At 31.4% G+C, this 16,525-nt stretch overlaps 2 protein-coding genes across 3 annotated transcripts in view; one reads left to right on the top strand and one right to left on the bottom strand.

Annotated features, from left to right (window-relative positions):
- LOC129910790 (protein artichoke) overlaps positions 1-16,525 on the bottom strand; it is a 435,745-nt gene that overhangs the window by 158,328 nt on the left and 260,892 nt on the right. The gene's annotated exons all lie outside the window — the stretch shown is intronic.
- The window catches only part of LOC129910792 (protein folded gastrulation), a 74,384-nt gene that overhangs the window by 8,930 nt on the left and 48,929 nt on the right, over positions 1-16,525 (top strand). The gene's annotated exons all lie outside the window — the stretch shown is intronic.

Genomic DNA, 16,525 nt, shown 5'->3' with positions numbered 1-16,525 from the left:
CTGAAATAAAAAAAGTATTCGCAAGTTTTTCATTTTTGTACACTTTTTATAACTAAACAACTTCAACAAAAATTGTATTGAAATAAAAAATTAATTTTAATGTCAGGGGTTGGACAACTTATGTTCCAAAGAAATGCGATGCAAGAAAAGAGTTTTTTTTTACTAAAGCCATTTTAAAAATATCGAAAGGAAACTTAAAGTTTTCATAACATACAAAACTTTTTTAGTAAAATTGTTAAGAAACTCTTTTTTTACCGACTTCCAAAAAGGAGGAGGTATTCGTCTGTGTTTTTTTTTTTTTTTATGTTTGTTACGGCATAACTTTGGACAGAGTGAATCAATTTTGATAATTCTTTTTGTATTGGAGAGCTAGTGGCTGCAATTTTAATTTAAGTTTAAGCCGTAGGAACTATTAGAAAAACCATAAAATCCCGTTTTGAATCATACAAGTCGGTTTTGTTTTTTTGATAAAAATGATTATTCCGATTTAATTTTTTTTTTTTAAGTTTTATTATTTTTCGGAACGAAACTTTTAATTAATAACGATTTAGGTTTATATTAATTGAAATATTAAGTTCTTGAAAAAGTTGTTTGCTTTTTGTTTGCTACGAAGAACGTTACCAAGAATTTTTGTTATTAATTAATTAAAGTTTATTTGTTTTTACATTTTCTATTTTTCAGAACTCTTTTTAAAATCTATCATTAACTCTTATCTGTTAATTGAAAAACGTACCCAGAATACCGTTATTTTTTTTCGAAAAAATCTTGCACTTTAATTACTTATCTAAAGTATATGAGCAGCTTTGGAACTGTTCGTTTGCTATCAAGAACTTTGTTATTTATTCAAAAACAAAATGCTTGCCAACTTCACCAGAATCTTAAACGTCTTTCATTACCTTGAAGTTTTCCATGCCCAACATATTTTTCCAAGTAGTCTTAGAACCACCCTGTTTATTAAAAAAATAAAAATGTTTCTAAAAAAACTGGTTTTCATTTGCAAGTTAATTTTATTTTGTTTTATTTTGTTCTTGTTTTTTTTTTTTTGTTTTATTTTGTAAAAGTTGCCCCCGAAGCCAATCTACAACAGAAGTTTGCAAACAAATCCATGATACCGGAGTAGGTACCTATGCATATTGCATAGGTAGTCGTATATATGTATTATATCGAAAACTAAAAATGAAAATGTCAATGTTTTTCGGATTGAATTGGAAGATAGAAAGAACGAAGAGTGTGAGATATAAGTACATATGTTTATAAACTCTGAAACGATACCTAACCCATAAAACAAAAAAAAAATACAATCTTTATTAAAAGACATCTGTGGGAATTATGCAAAGCCGATTTGTTAGACAGGTACCTCCACCTATAGTTTTTGTGATTTATGTTATTATTTGAAAGTTACCTATATAGATTAGTTATACATACATATACATACATGGTAATAAGAATAACCACGAGAATGTCACGTTGTTTTATTTTTTTTTTTTTTTATTTCGGTGACAAGAAAAATAAACAAAAAAGAAAATTTAGCCACGGGTAAAATGACCAATTCGATGTTAATGTTATATCTGATATCCGGTAGGTGTTTTGTGGTTTTATTTTTTATTTTTTGAAGAAATCACGTAACTTTCAGGGACCATAGAATTAGATTGAATTTTTGAAAGAATAGGTATCAGTTGCATTTGTTTTGAAATGATATTAAATATCAATGTTTAACAGATGTTAAGAAGTTATGATCAACCTTGAAATACATAAAAAAAATCAAGCTTTGCAAATTGGAAAATTAAGTAACTTAAAGAAGTTAATAAATAAATTTAATTCTTATAAGATTTTGAGACCTATTCTGGTTTCAATAAAGAACAAAACGATACGAAATTTTAAGATCAAAAACAAGGTGATTTTTTATCTCATACATTTGTGAGAGATTTCAAACTCAATTGAAGGTGAGGGAGATATTGACTTGGAACAAGATTTTAAATTTAGCAATCAATGACCTATTGAAATCCATTTCAGGGTCTTTCCTACGTGACAGAATGCATTCATGGTTGCAAAAATTGTAGATATAGCTTTTTTTAGAGAATTTACCTAATAAATGAAGGAATTTTTAAATTTGAAAAAGCGTACGAACTAATAAATGTCTCATTATTTCATTGAAAATCACTTTAAAATGCATAAGTGTTATACCTATTTGGTATCGCTTCCATTGAGTTCGATTTTGCAGATTTTATGGGGGCTTGAAAATGTAAATTTTGAAAAAAATTGTAGTGGTACCCCTTAATTCATGTGCTGTTATAAGATAGCTTTCACTCTATTTCCAATCTTGAAGAGGTAGGTACCCCCACGATTTTTGCACGGGTAAAATTTTGGAAACTCTGATAAGACGCACCCTAATACATATACATTTTTTCATAACCATGCGTATTTTAATGATTGATGGCAAAATTCCTTAAACCGAAATCCCGAAAACCCAAAATCCCAAAATTCATAAATCTAAACTAAAAAAAAAAAAAAGAGTGTGTGTACACATGTACACGCGACTGAAGTTATACTTCTCATTCAGTATTTGTAAATGAATTTCATTTGATATTTTTAACTTCTATTATTAAATTAATAAATCCACAATTCGTTTTTTTACATTTTTATCAAGTGAACAATAAATTAATTCTTTCATCCTCCTTGCGTCCATGTAGTTTTCAATTTATTCTGTGAAATTTACTCATGTTGTGCGGTTCACAACGTACTATATATGGTTAACGAAAGTAAATGATTGCGCATAAAATGTGCGATATGGTAATTTTATGAGGATTGTGTGTGCTTCAGCACTAGTAGTAGCAATATGCAACTTGCAGGGTTGCTATAAAGCTCAAAAGTGAGCTGAGCTCAGCTCGCAGCTCAGCTCAAATTTTGAGCTAGCTCACTTTTGAGCTATGTACCATAGCTGTTGGGCTAAGGTAAAGTAAGCTGAGCTGAGCTGTGATGGGTGAGGGGATACATTGATTTTTATTTGGAAAGTATAATGAAATATGAAGATATTTTAAACTTTTATAAAACACCATAGCTTAAGATGTTTGGTTCTAGTTATTAATGGAATTATTTTAACACATGGATATTTTTATAAATAAGACAGATAATTTTTCGTGATATTTTCTCTTGGTTTTTTTAATAGTAGGTAAATATATTTCTATTTTTTTAGTAAAATATTTTTTTAAAAAATTCCGGTACAATCCGGTTTTTCGATTTTTTCAAAATTCCGAGAAAATCGCGTTTGAAAGTTGGGGTAAAATTTTTTTTCGAAAAATCCCCGAATCTTTGAACGCTCCTGGAAGCTAAACCGTTTGAGAGCAATTTTTGGGAGTGATGCCAAATGATGATGTCATGGGCCTACGCTTTGCACATTTTCAGATTTTTATAAAATCGCCTTCCATGTTAAACCGCCACATCATGCCTATTTTTTCAGAATCGTGCCTATTTTTTTTTACTTTTAAGTTCTCCCGGTTTGAGAACGCGTGGACCTACAGGGATGAGAGTTGTACCCAAATGTAGGTTAGAGTCCCCGCTACCTTTTGGCATCAAAAAATTTTTTTTTCATTTTCTTAAAAATTCCGAGATATAGGCGTTGGAAGTTGGGGCGCTCACTTTCAGCTCAGCTCAAATGAGCTAAGCTATGGTACCTAGCTCAAATTTGAGCTGAGCTGTGAGCTGAGCTGAAAAGTGAGCTTTTTGCAACCCTGGCAACTTGCCACATGGAAATTACCACATGCAACTTGCCACATACAACTTGCCACATGCAACTTGCCACATGAAACATGTTACTTGCAACGTGTTGTGTGTTTTATGTTTGCCGTACTGCGGCGTACTGAATTTTTAAATACTAAAGTACTGCCTACTCTAAAGGTGAAACGACAGCCCTGCTACCCAGGGTGATCGCGTCATAATCCCTTTGACATTCTTGTCAAAAAGTAAATTTTCATACCCACCCTCCCATAAGAAGTATAACTTCAAAAATTCGATTTTGGAAAAATAATCCTAGATGTGTGGAAAATTTCGAAAAACCCGGAATAGTGAGAATCTAGAATCCCGAAGAAAAATCCAATAAGTAAAGTGACTTAAAATTTCATAAATCCCAAAAAACTCAGAATGCTTTAATCCTAAAACCCCAAATATAGAAGAACCAAAATTCTGGAAAAATGGGCAAATTTTTGTACAACTGTTATGCCTAATTTGATGTTTGGGGTTAGAATTACGAAAACCCAAATCCCGAAAATCGAAAATTTCAAAATCGCTGAGGTTGAGAATATCGAAAACGTAAAATCCCTCAAGAGTACCGAAAACCCTTGAACACAAAATACCGAAAACCCAAAATTCTGAAAACACATTTTCTATTTTATTTTCCAGGCTTTCAGGATTTTTAGATTTCGGGATTTTAGGTTTTCGGAATTTTGTTCTTAACCCTTTCGAACCCAAGCTATGAAAATCAATATTAAAAAATGTTTTTCGGTATTATCGGGTCAAAAACATCACAACTAAGAAATATGAATAGCAAAAAGTTATTTTCCAAAATAATAAATAAATAAACATGCACTGCCTATGACCACTAAAAAAAGTCGGAGAACTGAGAAACTAACTTTTTATGAAACTACTTTTTATGCTACTTCTTCTAAGCAAAAAAACAAAACACTTTCTGCATTAACATTTTTTATATCTTTTTTTCAAAATTATGACAAATTTTTTGCAAAAAAAAAAATGTGAATTTCAGTCCCTTTCTCGATAAAAGAAAAATTAAAGATATGATATTTGACTAAATTTTTGTAATAATCCAGTAACTAGGCATTATTATCTTTCAATTAAGCCATCGTAACCTAAAAAATTGTTTAATTTAGTATTTTTTACGATTTTTAAAAAAAATGTTATATGAGAGTAACGCTGGGCCCGAAAGGGTTAATGGATTTCAGCTTTTCGAGATTTTGGGTTTTTCGTTATTCTGGATCTAGAATTAAGAGAATGTGTCCGTTTCCCTTAATTTGACTTATCAACATTTATCTATTTTTTGTTCACTGACTAGGAAAATTACCAGGTGCAGTTAGGAACTCTCCAATCTACTACGTAATTTCCTAACATGAACATGAAAATGCAAGTGAAGTTGAATGAAACTTTTAAACCTTGAACACAGGTGCATAGTTTTTAAGAATTTTATAAAAGACGCATTTTTGTTTTGCGCAATTCGATGACATAGCAAAAAACATTTAATTAGCTTTTTTTTTATTATACACAATAAGTCTACTACTTTTCTTGTGTCTTCTCTACTTCGCTTATGTCATTCAAAAATAAAGCATCAAATTTAAATATCGTCAAATGTTAAGGTAACATAGATAAACTTATTTTATAGATCGTAAATCAAAACTTGTATAACTGTGGAAATTGTTTTTCTTTTTTTTTTCTTCTAATTTATTTGATTTTATTATCGACGAAAAGAATTCATTAAAATGCACGCGCCACCCTTTTGTCGCGCATTTTAAATTATAAATTTATTTTGCTAAAGGTATAAATTTTATTTCGATATATTTCACATTGACATATGGTTTTTTTAATTTTATTTCAAATTGTTGGCGCCACAATCTGACAATATACACGACATAAGCTGTCTGGAAATGCAATGTCTATAACCACTGCACTCGCTTTGACATTTCATTTTGATTTTCTCTGTAAAAATATTTAAGAAGATAATCTTATAACGAGTTATATCATCACTTCTTAATTTATTAAATTTTAATTCCCTCTTTCAATCATAAGTTACACAAAATTCAACAAAAAATTTACAAAAAAAAAAAATAAATAAAACTTTCTAAAAATATATAAATAAAAATGAGAAAAGAAAACAAAACAAGAAGTGGAGATGAAGAAGGAGAAAATACGGAAATAATGAATAATGATTGCTCTGACACTTTAGATAAATAAACCTCTCTCACCCATCAGAATGTCATTTATATCCCGCCTTTTTCAAATCTTGATAAAAAACAATCTAAATTGGATCAATCCACTTAAGTTTAAAAAAAAAATTCCTAAAAAAAACACTGAATTAAGAAAATTTATTTAAAAATTTCTTTTCAATTCATTCGTGTTAGAATTTTTTTTGTTCATCTTTTGAGATGAGGGAGGGAAAAAATCGCAAATCACTTGTCAGAAATGTCAAAAAATAATTCATCATAATCGTTGGGTTCAGAGGCAACTAAAAAAAGAGGCCGAGTGAAATCCACCCATCAATCCCAAATCATCCCATCAATACCAAAAAAATAAGACCTTTCTCAACTTTTGAAACAAAAGCAAAACCTTTTGTATGAATATTTTTTTTTTTATTTTTATGATTACCCCCGTTATCCATGTAATTATAATCATCAACCTATCAAAAGCAAATATTTAAATATTCACACAGTCAAGCAACGATGAGTTTTGTCCCCCTGTGTAAATTTTTTCTGCCATATCACTTCGATGTGACGAATAAATTAGCAAGTCTTTTTTTTTTCATAAAATAAAATCTTTGCGAATATTATGTATGTAGGTAATTTATGTTTATTTTTTTTTTTGACATTTTTTGTTCATTTTTTGTTTTTTTTTTTTTTAATTTTATTTATTTTTATGGTGTATTGGGTCAAAAGACAATTTGGAAATGGTAGACAGCAATCGCGTGCGTAGATAGAATTTTACCTATGTTCAATTTAAATATTTGGTTCAGGGCTGGAATTATAACAAAGAGCAGACAAAATGAAGTGACTTATAGAAAGTAGATGAGAAGAATGAGAAGCTCTCTATATAGTAAATTTGGATACACAGTTTGAGTTTCATACGAAAGTTTGAACACAACAAAATTTAAATGATTTATGACTAAATGAAAACATTTTAAATTAATTTGGAGGGGGTTATAAAAGTTATGATCATACCTATTAGAATTTTTCACTTCATTTTAAGGTTAATACTGTATAAGGCCGATGCTCCAAATATTCACATTCGATAAAATTGTTAATTTTAACCAGGGTGCTATATTTTTTGTTTCTGGTTTTGTGTACTATTCACTTAATGAGGTATTTAAAAGCTTCAACGCCTGCCTTTCAACGTCATAATCTCTAAATATTATGTGCAACGGGCGTGAAGTTAAAAAATATAATCTGCTTTGGTGACTCTTAGAAGCCATATTATAGATTTTTAAATAAAATGTTTTGGTTATCGTTTTCAATATGAAAGAAGATTTTTGAAAAAAAATTTAAAAAAAAAATGTGTTTTGATAACAATTCTAAAATGTATCGGTCGTAAGATATTTTTGTAACGCACACCCGCACAACATTATCTAGGAATTGTTTTCATACCTAAAAAACATAAATGCGCAAATATGTATGTGTTTCATAAAAATTCCATTCCATGAGCCCTTTCATATTAAGTTTACGTAAGGCATCAAGCAAATTCAAATACGGACGTATAAAATCAACAACAACAAAAAAAAAAATATCTCAAAAAGCAATGTTAAAATCATTATTTTTGTTATAATTTTTTTTTTTCATTATTTAATTCCACTACATAATAATTTTTGTTTGTTTTGCTTAATAATTTTGCGCGTTATTAAAACACTGATAACAGAGCGGGAATAGTTTTTATTTTTTATTTGTTTATTTTATTTAACTGGCAAACCAAGTATACACATATACAAACCAAAGTATACATGAATATAGATCGGAAACTGTGCCTTTTTAGAAAGTTGGTCGAATAAAGTTCATTATCAACAAGAAAAAGCTTATACTTATTGTGAAAGATGCATAATATTATAAAGGTATAGCTATAGAATCGCCCGCTCTTGATAAGAGTGGCTTTGATTTACGGTACTTGGCGGGAGGAAGAAACTGAAGATGATTTAATCTGTCTGTTGACACTTTTTACTTTAACAATGATAACCTTAATTTATATATTTCTCAGGGTTAATATAATAAATTCTTATATGTATAAACCAACACGGTGACTGTGATGTGATTTTTTGTTGTTGTGAGTAAAATACCCTGATTATTATTCAATTGATTAACTTTGACTTTAACATGCCTTAAGACAAAAAAAAAGAAAACATGAAATTCAAAATTCGGTGCAAATGTACCTAGATTTTTGTCTCTTTCTATTGCTAACCTAACCTAACCTAACCTAACCTAACCTAACCTAACCTAACCTAACCTAACCTAACCTAACCTAACCTAACCTAACCTAACCTAACCTAACCTAACCTAACCTAACCTAACCTAACCTAACCTAACCTAACCTAACCTAACCTAACCTAACCTAACCTAACCTAACCTAACCTAACCTAACCTAACCTAACCTAACCTAACCTAACCTAACCTAACCTAACCTAACCTAACCTAACCTAACCTAACCTAACCTAACCTAACCTAACCTAACCTAACCTAACCTAACCTAACCTAACCTAACCTAACCTAACCTAACCTAACCTAACCTAACCTAACCTAACCTAACCTAACCTAACCTAACCTAACCTAACCTAACCTAACCTAACCTAACCTAACCTAACCTAACCTAACCTAACCTAACCTAACCTAACCTAACCTAACCTAACCTAACCTAACCTAACCTAACCTAACCTAACCTAACCTAACCTAACCTAACCTAACCTAACCTAACCTAACCTAACCTAACCTAACCTAACCTAACCTAACCTAACCTAACCTAACCTAACCTAACCTAACCTAACCTAACCTAACCTAACCTAACCTAACCTAACCTAACCTAACCTAACCTAACCTAACACTGGCTTTTGCGAAGAATCGGGAAAACCTCAAGCTGTTCTCCCTCTTATTCAGAAAGTGTAGGTTACTAGGCCCTGGTTTTTCTCATTTCTTCGAGCATTTCTGCAGAAAATAATTGCTTTGATCCACACTTTTTTTTTTCGGTAAATTACCAGATTTTCTCAGAACATAAATCTGATACCTCAACTAGATTTGGTTACCATTTTGAACATTTTTACTATTTTATAATCTTCTTTAATGCTAATCAAAAACCTCTTCATCAAGTCGGTATCATTTGACACAAACAAAAAACCACATCACCACTCTTCAGATGAGTACTCGTTAAACCGGAAGACTCTTTGGCTCAACCGCAATCAATCTAATCAATTGTTGTTAAACAAACCCTGAATAGCAATAAAAATCCATTCCAATTAAGAATACAAGCTCTATACAAGCTTTATACGACAAAAACAAACAAAAAAAGAACTAAAACAAGAAATAAGAATACCGATCACAATCTCCCCCTCGTTGTCAGTTTTATATGTGCGATGGCAAAAAAACAATCACACACCATATACCTACCTACTCTTTCTCACTATCTCTAGTACTATAGTGTGCAAGGGGCTACCATCACCATAATGCTAAAGCAAATGCCCACCCATGTGGCAAAGCAGATCATCTGATCCCATGCAACACCACAAAGTAGAAACCAAAAAAAAACATCCATTTCATATCGTGCTTTATAGTGGCCATTGTTTATGACAAGACTGGGGCTGATGCACAGCCACAGAGAGCTCTTGTTTTGTTTTGTTTTCTTGTATGTTGTGTGGATGATGATGGGAAATGAATCGAGAACAAACGCAAAAACACAAATCGACAAAGACGCACGATCGATGCAAGCAAGTAACAAAAAAAATCACAAAATGGCAATAGTTCGCTTTAAAGCTGATGGTATTATTAGATACTTTGGTTGTGCCTCTTTTGAATGCATCCGATAGCTCTGAGAACTCAAAGCCGCTTTGGCTTTTTTTTTCTTGGTTCACAATGCATCTAATGCAGCTTCAACTATGAGAACTGCTCTGTTCCTTCCCTTACCATTTATTAAAGTTCTATAGGTCATATTTATGGCGTAAGATGGTATTGTTTTATATTGTATCGGTTAGAGGTTATCATTATGGCTACCAGAGTTGTTGGGAAGTTTTTGTATTTAAAAAAGTTTCATTTTTAATAGTACACAACCTACCAAAGAGTACCTAATGTACGGTAAAGTACATTACGAACCTTATGGTTTCTAATGTGATTAACATAGGCACTTAATAGTACCTATTTTTATTAATCCTTTATAATTAAAAATATATTAAATAAAGAGTACATTGTACTCAATAGTACCTAAGAACCTAAAAGTACCCAACTTACTAATAGTACTTTACGTACGTCATTTAAGGTACGACCTAAAGTGCAAGTACTTCCTAGCTTCTTATGTTACCTATTGCACGTGTCTTATATAACCATAGCACCCTACACCTCCTTGCGTACTTAATGGGTCTTTACATACCTTATAGTACGTAACGTTTCCAGTAGTGTAGTGCACCTATGATCTCGGTGTCAGTAAGATCATAACTGTCTCACACCTTACGTTACTTATTTTTCTTAAAGTACCTTATAATACCTAACAAACCTAATAGTACTTAAAATTATGACCCTTAAAGGGCTTTAGGTCTGTCTTAGGATAAATTCTAATAGTACTTAAAGATCCCAGTAGTACCTAACGTAACAAATAGAATTTTACGTTATTAGTAGTATCTTGTATACCTTAAGGTACACTTAGTAGTACCTAACGAACCCTGTAGTACCTTAAATATTAATAAATAAATTTAGTATTAATAGTACTAAAAGTTCCTTAAAGCTCGAACCGTTATTAATAACACCAAGCGTTACTTATAGTACCTAACGTACCTAGAAATTATTTTATATTCTAGGTTAAGTGTGTCTATAAGTACCTAACGTACCTTATAGTACTTGACGTTCCTATGGGTTCCTTGTGTACCTAATACCTCACGTAACTAAATAGTAGTAACGAATCTAATAATACCTGGTATACTTAATAGTATCTAACCTTAAAGTGCCTATAGTACGTACTAGTACCTAACGAAACATAGAAAGAACATAATTTTACCTTATGGGAAATTACGTACCTATAGTGAATTTAATAATATTTAACGCAACTAATAGTACTCAAAATTCCTAATAGTTCCAATCGTACTTAGCAATACCAAACGTTCCCTATTGTACCTACCTAACGTACTTAGTACTTACTCCATATTCTTCGATAAATGTGTCTTAAAGTACACAGCGTATCTAATGTACCTAGTTTATCTAACGTACGTAATAGTACCTGATGTTCCTATTGACTCCTAGAGTACTTAAAAGTGCATCAATTATGTAAATAGTACGAACCTAATGCACCAAATCCTATCGTACTTAATAGAATCTACCATAGCCAAAAAATCGGAAACAAACACATGACATTCACATTGAAAAACTATTCTGGCAACCATAAACCACTTGCATGCAACTCAAAATCACAGTCAGTCTGCTCGGTGTTAGAAGACAAAGCGATGAATCAAGAACGAATGAACGAAAAAAAATTATATTTCTTGAAGAGAAAAAATTCGAGGTAATCACCATGATCTGGTCATGGTTCTTAGGTAGAGTTCCCATTCCCATCCTTTCTCTGTCTATACTTATGATTACGACCAGCAGAAATAGCCCTTTCTTTATTTATATTTTTTTTTTGTATCAACTTGCGTCTTGCATTTCGGGCTGGCTGCTTCTTAAGTTGCTTCTTCTTCTGTTTGGGTTCTACAACCGGAAGCAGGGGCATTGATCATTTGCATAATATAGAAGACTCAAAAAAAAAAGCAGCAACAAAACAAAAAAAAATGCCTCTTCAAGACATCACAAGGGCATTATAGTATGTCCGTTCTTCTTCCTCCCCTATAAACCCGGTCCGATCGAAGAACGGATGGGGAACACAAACTTAATGTTTATGGTTGGTATGTTCTATTGAAGCAAGTGTGCCGCGCTGCCGCATCAAGTCGCATATAATACAGTTGAAAGAACTGATAAAAAAAAAATATCAACAGACACATCACAACAACAACAATATGTTTGGCATAATGAAAAACACATGCAACATGCTTGCATATACAATACATCCACTTAACCAAGAATATGAAATAACATTATAGAGGGCGCTGTTAGTTGAAGGTACAAGGGGGAATTATGTAATCTTAATATGTGTGACAACTGACAGTTCATTGTTGAGGAGGAGGTGCATCGCTTTGTCGTCACAGCAGGTTGCAGGTGGAATTCTACTATGCATACTTCTACTTGGCATTGGCATCAGAGGGAATAACAACAAAACGATGTTGATGGTTGTTTTGCTTGGCGGGATATTTAATGTTACCTCACGGGAAGACACACGGGACAAGCACTTTTGTAGTTGCGGTTGAGTAATTTTTGTGCAAAAGGAAGTGTCTTCGGTTTTTTTTCATTCTTCGTTTTTTTTTTGTGTTCTTGTCTTTAATGCGGGTGTAACGGAAACTATTTTACTGGTAAAATAGAGACATTGTGAATGGATTCTAGGGAATTTGTATTTAAATTAAGGGATAATGGGATATTGCAGTAAGGAAATGAAATTTTTTTTTGCGAGTTAAGTAAGAATAAACACTTTAAGTACCTACCTGCATTTTTGCATATTACAGCTACCTACCATCTTTTGCAAAAAAGGGTAATTTTTTGTTAATTTATTTTGTATTTTATATTATATTTCAAATCAAGAAGAAATTCAAAGAGAAGTTTGTGGTTTTAACAGTATGCATGTAAGATTAAATAGCAGATATTAAAAGATGCTATTTTTATATGCTACTCACTGCTATCAGACCACTCTAAATTAAAGATCTAATGAAAATAAGTTAAAGAAGAAAAAAGACCACAAAAAAAAGCGGATTCCGTATTAAATTAAGCGGATTTCTGCATTTTTTTTTTCCAAGATGTACAAATCAAATAAAAATTGCACCGAAGCGGAAAATCGTCTTATTTTTTGTGGAAACATTTTAATTTAAAAAAAATGGCAGTCACTGAGGATCGATCATTGCTCACAGAATTTAAGCGGATTCCATTTATTTTAAGCGGACATCGTATTGTTTTAAGAGGTGGAATTTGAGGTGGGCAACATCTTACATAAAGTTGCCCATTTTTTTCTCCGTGTATTGCTGGCCCAGCCTTTATTCTTTTAATTTCAGTAAGTCAAAATATAGACTAAATGTCTATTCCAGAAAATAAAGTTTCTAACAAACAAAGTTGCGTAAATGTTTCCAGACGAAAAAGTCAATATCAAACAGATTTTAATGCAGATAAACTACATCTAACCAACTTCTATATTTTTGTATTGTAAGTAGGGTAAGGTGGTATAAGAGTGCGCATTTTAGACAAAACACCAAATAAAACAATAACAAAAAGAATTTAACTACTTTTTTTATATATAGTTTTTAGTTTATAATCAAAGCAACGAAAAAAACTTAAAACTGGTAACAAAAATGTTTAAATTCAATAGTTATAAACAAAATACCACATTAGGTCATTTGCGCACTCTTTTACACACTATTGTGTAAGAGTGCGCGGCTTAGTTTGTAAGAGTGCGCAGCTGCGTACAGGTGTAAGTTCGCACAAAAGTCGCAAATAAAACTGCCTATCTTTAAATAAACAGAGTATTTTTCAACCCATCACTCCTTGCATGAGGAACAATCAATTTAGTCTTCAGGTATCGAAAAATTATGGTTCCGAGAAAATTTCAATATTTCCTAGTTACTCTCATTCGCTTGTTTTTTGTAAAACTTTTATTTGGTTTCTTTTTGGTTGGAATTGCTTTTTCTAGCTGCTGTTTGCTGGTATATGGACAAATGCCAGTTATTTTGAAGCCTTGGATAGCATTTACTGCTTTTTTAACCCGCGCACTCTTATACATCATCATGGTGCGCACTCTTACACGTCCAGACATGTAATCGAAGAATATATATGTATTTCACAATGCACTTTATGACCAATCTTACGTGTTCCTTAAATGTTTCTTTTTGTCGACTTTTCAATGTCCCATACTTTGTTTATTGTTATTTTTTGTTGTTAAGTGGAAAATTTAATTTGTTTGGCAAGAAATATTGGAAAAAAAAGTGCTAAAAAACTTAAACTTAACTAGCACCTCTGTTTACAAACACATTTACATGAAATTTTGATAGCAGATCAAACTCACTTAGATCTTTCCAAAATAAGTGCATTCAGTCTTATATTCTCTTTCAAACCGTAGAAAATTGCTTTGCGCACTCTTATCAACCGCGCACTCTTATACCATCCTACCCTACTTTCCCAAAAATTCTAATCTAAATCCTTCAACAAGAGTAATAAAATGATAATAAATAAGTTAAAGTACCTACTTTTTAGCTTGTTGTATGTGGTATCCATCCAGTAAGTCTAATAAAATGCTACTTTTCCGGAATATTTCCACTCTACACTTTGGTATATTATGCGGTTTAATAATAAAAACCGGCTGCGGTGCACAAATAAAAATGTAATTAAACCCATATAAGCCCGTCATAAATGCGTACACAATTTACCTTCTTTTTTGTACACCCATATCTATAATATCTACTCGTCGTTGTACCTATAAGTCTGCAGTCAAACATCAAGCAAAAAAAAAAACAACAACAAAAATATGACTCAGTGACTCATTGAAAAGCGTGCAATGCATGTTCTGAGCCTGAGCTATGTGGCTGTCATTCCATGCCCACTGTATTTTTATTAAACGTGACAACCCTTTGGGGGTTTTTCATTCAGATTTTATGAGTTCTTTTTAAGTTCCATGGACGATGACGATGAAAAATATTTTTTTTTATCCATAAAGAAAATTCACCATAGGTACCAACCATAAGAGTATATTACTACCTACGAATGTAACTAAAGGCGGGAGAGGTGGAATATTGTCCATGAAAATGAAGAATTCCGGAGGAAGTTATTAAACAAACGTATAACATATTTTTATTGACTGTGACTGTTTGATAACATAAAGTACACACACACAGTTCATACCTGATACAAAATACAACTTTATGGTTGGAAAAACAAAAGGTATACCAACCAACCAATACTTTTTGGAAATACGTAGGAAATAAGGTTTTGACTTTTCATATGTTTTTATGTGTTTTTATATTTTCTTTTTTGTTGTAAAATGATGACGCACTCTCTCATTCTTGTTGGTCACACTATGAAGGTATGATAATGTTTTTAGAATTCTTAGGCTGACTTGGCTATACCATGCAAATGACATTTCATTGTTACATGATCGTTATGCGAATTCTATGCCAAACAGGGTTTTTAAAGTTATGCGTGATTTAACTACCTACGCGAGGCTATGACATGTGTTTTTTAATATTTGTCATACCTTCTTAAGTCGGTAATAGCTAATAAGGATTATATGAGTCCGCTAGAAATTGTATAGATACATTTTAAATCCTTCTGATTCTTATTTGGAATTTTACTCTTCGAGAGAATTCACTGAGAAACATGAATCAATTTCGGTTTCAAAAGCCAGAGAAGAGAAGAAAAATAAAAGGAAGAATGAAAAAAAAAAGAGAGCTGTGTTTGTCACCATTTTAAGAGTTTTGGATTCTTAAGAAGAAACAAGATAAATCTTGTGTATTTGATAATTTTGTTTGTTCCATCATAACTTCTTAAATTCTGCTCACAATTTGACAAATGGGGATTCTTTGGAAGCTCCCTGCTCATCCCTTATTCATAGGCTATAACACGACACAGTAAATTACGATGTCCGTTATCTGAAGACAACACAGTTCCAATCTGCATTATTATATAATATCTATCAATTTAGTTTATGTGACAACCAAAAAAGATACAAGCCAAAAAAGTCAAAACTTATGAAATGAAACTTTTATATTTTTTTGTAAGTCACCTTAAGGAGTCGGATTTAGAACATAAAATGTTTAAAATCTTAGCTGAATATTTGTGGCCTAAACTCTTTCGCCAACAAATATTGAAATAATTTCAAAAAGGGTAAAAAGGGGTTTATTTTAGAAATGCGAAAAGGCCCACAAATTATTATTTTCGAAATTTTATTTATAATTATAATTATTATTTTCAAAATTTTATTTATAACTATAAATAAAATTTTGAAAATAATAATGTGTGGGCATTTTCCCATTTCTAAAATAAACCCCTTTTTATCCTTTTTTGAAATTATTTCAATTTTTGTTGGCTATTATTTTAATTTGTTTTTTGTAAGACTTAAAGGCAAAATAAAATGGAAAACAAATTATATTTATATTTTTTTATTATGTCTTATGTGGAAATGCCCCTAAATGCTGCCGTTTTTTCTTTCTCTTACGAATCAAAAAGGAGCTGGAGTTCAATGCTTTTTTTTTCAATATAAAATATAAAATTTGAAAATTAAGTTCATTTTGTTTAAAATCCAATTCACTAATTTGCAAATCAAATTCACCTTCTGAAAATCACAATCTTGAACTTATCAATCAATTCACTAGAATTTAGATTTTAAATAGATACAAATAATTTCAAAGGGTGAATTTGATTTGCAAAAATGGGAACTTTATTTTAAACAAAACTGAAGATTGTTATCGTTTAGCTAATTAAATAGTTTTTTCCACACATATCAATTAAAT

The sequence above is a fragment of the Episyrphus balteatus genome, chromosome 2 (assembly GCF_945859705.1).
Source record: "Episyrphus balteatus chromosome 2, idEpiBalt1.1, whole genome shotgun sequence".
Taxonomy (NCBI): Eukaryota; Metazoa; Arthropoda; class Insecta; order Diptera; family Syrphidae; genus Episyrphus; species Episyrphus balteatus.
The sequence above is the reverse complement of the archived record's forward strand: the minus strand, read 5'-3'. Positions and strand labels throughout refer to the sequence as shown.